The following is a 5,000-nucleotide window of genomic DNA, read 5'->3' as shown; positions in this document are numbered from 1 at the left end:
AATTTTGTGGACGTGATCCTTCTATTTTTGTTGGCATGCACAAAAAAATTCAGCTAAAAACTCGAAGCGGAGAAGATTTCGCGACCGTTTGAAAAAAGTGTCCCCGTTTCAGACACTTCAACGGCTACTGGCAGCAAACCTGTAAAATCTCAAACGCTCTTTAAGGGGGTGTGAGTTCTCAGAGGTTTGATGAGGGATAGGGGGCCAACACAAGGGCCAAGCACCAGCACCCATCGCACGTCATGTGCGCACACCCCCCCGGCCCCCCTCCCAATCGCCGGAACCCCAATGCCGCCGGTCAGGTTCTCCGGCGGTACTCCGGCGATGCTCCGGCGATGCTGTCCCGAGTGAAAAAAATGCGGCACCAGCACATGCTGGAGCCAAGCATGGGCACCGTGGCTCAAAATCGAACTTCGGCCAAGGCCTCGACCATCAATGGCACATGATGACGCATGGTGATGGCACATGCATCGACCATCATCGGCATAGGCTGCCCTTCGGTACGGGCACTTGCCTCGACCGCCATCGGCACAAGCTGGGCCCTGGTGTGGGTTGTTGCCTCGATCACCAGCGGCACATGCTGAGCCTTGGTGCGGGCGGTTGCCTCGAGCACCATCCGCAGACCCTGGGCCCTGGTGCGGCCGGTTGCCCCGATAACCATCGGCACACGCTGGGCCCTGGAGCGGCCGGTTGCCTCGATCACCGTCGGCAAAAGCTGGGCCCTGGTGCGGGCGCTTGCCTCGACCACCATCGGCACACGCTGGGCACTGGTGCGGGCGCTTGCCTCGACCACCATCGGCACACGCTGGGCCCTGGTGCGGGCGGTTGCCCCCAGCACCATCGGCACACGTTGGGCCCTGGTGCGGGCGCTTGCCTCGACCACCATCGGCACACGCTGGGCCCTGGTGCGGCAGGTTGCCTCGACCACCATCGGCACACGCTGGGCCCTGGTGCGGCAGCTTGCCTCGAGCACCATCGGCACACGCTCGGCCCTGGTGCGGTCGGTTGCCTCGAGCACCATCGGCACACGCTGGGCCCTGGTGCGGGCGCTTGCCTCGACCACCATCGGCACACGCTGGGCCCTGGTGCGGTCGGTTGCCTCGAGCACCATCGGCACACGCTGGGCCCTGGTGCGGGCGGTTGCCTCGACCACCATCGGCACACGCTGGGCCCTGGTGCGGGCGGTTGCCTCGACCACCATCGGCACACGCTGGGCCCTGGTGCGGGCGCTTGCCTCGACCACCATCGGCACACGCTCGGCCCTGGTGCGGTCGGTTGCCTCGAGCACCATCGGCACACGCTGGGCCCTGGTGCGGCAGGTTGCCTCGACCACCATCGGCACACGCTGGGCCCTGGTGTGGGCGCTTGCCTCGACCACCATCGGCACACGCTGGGCCCTGGTGCGGCAGGTTGCCTCGAGCACCATCGGCACACGCTGGGCCCTGGTGCGGTCGGTTGCCTCGACCACCATCGGCACACGCTGGGCCCTGGTGCGGGCGCTTGCCTCGACCACCATCGGCACACGCTGGGCCCTGGTGCGGCAGGTTCCCTCGACCACCATCGGCACACGCTGGGCCCTGGTGCGGCAGGTTGCCTCGATCACCATCGGCACAAGCTGGGCCCTGGTGCGGGCGGTTGCCTCGACCACCATCGGCACACGCTGGGCCCTGGTGCGGCAGCTTGCCTCGAGCACCATCGGCACACGCTCGACCCTGGTGCGGTCGGTTGCCCCGAGCACCATCGGCACACGTTGGGCCCTGGTGCGGCAGGTTGCCTCGACCACCATCGGCACACGCTGGGCCCTGGTGCGGGCGCTTGCCTCGACCACCATCGGCACACGCTCCGCCCTGGTGCGGTCGGTTGCCTCGAGCACCATCGGCACACGCTGGGACCTGGTGCGGCAGGTTGCCTCGACCACCATCGGCACACGCTGGGCCCGGGTGCGGGCGGTTGCCTCGACCACCATCGGCACACACTGGGCCCTGGTGCGGGCGGTTGCCTCGACCACCATCGGCACACGCTGGGCCCTGGTGCGGGCGCTTGCCTCGACCACCATCGGCACACGCTGGGCCCTGGTGCGGCAGGTTGCCTCGAGCACCATCGGCACACGCTGGGCCCTGGTGCGGCAGGTTGCCTCGACCACCATCGGCACACGCTGGGCCCTGGTGCGGGCGCTTGCCTCGAGCACCATCGGCACACGCTCGGCCCTGGTGCGGTCGGTTGCCTCGAGCACCATCGGCACACGCTGGGCCCTGGTGCGGCAGGTTGCCTCGACCACCATCGGCACACGCTGGGCCCTGGTGAGGGCGCTTGCCTCGACCACCATCGGCACACGCTCGGCCCTGGTGCGGTCGGTTGCCTCGAGCACCATCGGCACACGCTGGGCCCTGGTGCGGGCGCTTGCCTCGAGCACCATCGGCACACGCTCGGCCCTGGTGCGGTCGGTTGCCTCGAGCACCATCGGCACACGCTGGGCCCTGGTGCGGCAGGTTGCCTCGACCACCATCGGCACACGCTGGGCCCTGGTGCGGGCGCTTGCCTCGACCACCATCGGCACACGCTCGGCCCTGGTGCGGCAGGTTGCCTCGAGCACCATCGGCACACGCTGGGCCCTGGTGCGGGCGGTTGCCTCGACCACCATCGGCACACGCTGGGCCCTGGTGCGGGCGCTTGCCTCGACCACCATCGGCACACGCTGGGCCCTGGTGCGGCAGGTTGCCTCGAGCACCATCGGCACACGCTGGGCCCTGGTGCGGTCGGTTGCCTCGAGCACCATCGGCACACGCTGGGCGCTGGTGCGGGCGCTTGCCTCGACCACCATCGGCACACGCTGGGCCCTGGTGCGGCAGGTTGCCTCGATCACCATCGGCACACGCTGGGCCCTGGTGCGACAGGTTGCCTCGAGCACCATCGGCACACTATCGGCCCTGGTGCGGGCGGTTGCCTCGACCACCATCGGCACACGCTGGGCCCTGGTGCGGGCGCTTGCCTCGGGCACCATCGGCACACGCTGGGCCCTGGTGCGGGCGGTTGCCTCGAGCACCATCGGCACACGCTGGGCCCTGGTGGGTTTAGGCACATCTTCAAATTTCTGCCGTGCCAATGCCATTTTTATGGCTTGTAAATTCATACAATGGTCCCCTAAGCCTTCACGTGAAGTTTCGTTGGAAGATGACTCGTTTTCTATTTTTCACGATTTTCGAAACTTTTTGCGGTTCGGGATTTTTTAAAATTTTTTTATAAGGATTTTTGGCCCCAAATTTTGTAGGCATGATCCTTCTATTTTTGTTGGCATGCACAAAAAAATTCAGCTAAAAACTCGAAGTAGAGAAGATTTTGTGACCGTTTGAAAAAAGTGTCCCCATTTCAGACACTTTAACGGCTACTGGTAGCAAACCTGTAAAATCTCAAATGCTCTTTAAGGGGGTGTGAATTCTCAGAGGTTTGATGAGGGATAGGGGGCCAACACAAGGCCAAGTACCAGCACCCATCGCACATCATGTGCGCACACCCCCCCGGCCCCCCTCCCAATCGCCGGAACCCCAATGCCGCCGGTCAGGTTCTCCGGCGGTACTCCGGCGATGCTCCGGCGATGCTCCGGCGATGCTGTCCCGAGTGAAAAAAATGCGGCACCAGCACATGCTGGAGCCAAGCATGGGCACCGTGGCTCAAAATCGAACTTCGGCCAAGGCCTCGACCATCAATGGCACATGATGACGCATGGTGATGGCACATGCATCGACCATCATCGGCATAGGCTGCCCTTCGGTACGGGCACTTGCCTCGACCGCCATCGGCACAAGCTGGGCCCTGGTGTGGGTTGTTGCCTCGATCACAATCGGCACATGCTGAGCCTTGGTGCGGGCGGTTGCCTCGAGCACCATCGGCAGACCCTGGGCCCTGGTGCGGCCGGTTGCCCCGATAACCATCGGCACACGCTGGGCCCTGGGGCGGGCGTTTGCCCCCAGCACCATCGGCACACGCTGGGCCCTGGTGCGGGCGCTTGCCCCGAACACCATCGGCACAAGCCGGCCCTTGGTGCGGGCTCCTGGCTCGACCACCATCGGCACACGCTGGGCCCTGGTGCGGGCGGTTGCCTCGAACACCATCGGCACACGCCGGCCCTTGGTGCGGCCGGTTGCCTCGACCACCATCGGCACACGCTCGGCCTTGGTGAGGGCGCTTGCCTCGACCACCATCGGCACACGCTGGGCCCTGGTGCGGGCGCTTGCCTCGACCACCATCGGCACACGCTCGGCCTTGGTGCGGGCGCTTGCCTCGACCACCATCGGCACACGCTGGGCCCTGGTGCGGGCGGTTGCCTCGACCACCATCGGCACACGCTCGGCCTTGGTGAGGGCGCTTGCCTCGACCACCATCGGCACACGCTGGGCCCTGGTGCGGGCGCTTGCCTCGACCACCATCGGCACACGCTGGGCCCTGGTGCTGGCGGTTGCCTCGACCACCATCGGCACACGCTGGGCCCTGGTGCGGGCGGTTGCCTCGAACACCATCGGCACAAGCCGGCCCTTGGTGCGGGCGGTTGCCTCGAGCACCATCGGCACACGCTGGGCCCTGGTGCGGGCGGTTGCCTCGACCACCATCGGCACACGCTGGGCCCTGGTGCGGACGGTTGCCTCGACCACCATCGGCTCACGTTGGCCCTTGTTGCGGGCACATGCCTCGACCACCATCGGCACCTGCGCACCCTCGGTGTGGGATTTGCTTGTTTGGAAAAAGTGTCCCCGTTTCAGACATTTTAACGTCTACTGGTAGCATATCTGTAAAATCTCTAATGCTCTTTAGGGGGTGGTGGTCCGGCACCCCCTCTCCCCCCCCCACGGGGGGAGTAGGTGTGCGCGATGGGCCTCCCATTGCGTGCACCCCGGCCAACGTCCCTCGAACGAAATACAGGGCGTGCATGCCTTCCGGCGATTTTTGTCCGGCGACTGGTTGCTCCGGTGACCGGCAGGCGCCCATGGCCTCGATCGGTTGGCTTG

Source organism: Durio zibethinus, unplaced genomic scaffold (assembly GCF_047325235.1).
Source record: "Durio zibethinus cultivar Kanyao isolate XHJ-2024 unplaced genomic scaffold, ASM4732523v1 HiC_scaffold_308, whole genome shotgun sequence".
NCBI lineage: Eukaryota > Viridiplantae > Streptophyta > Magnoliopsida > Malvales > Malvaceae > Durio > Durio zibethinus.
The sequence above is the reverse complement of the archived record's forward strand: the minus strand, read 5'-3'. Positions refer to the sequence as shown.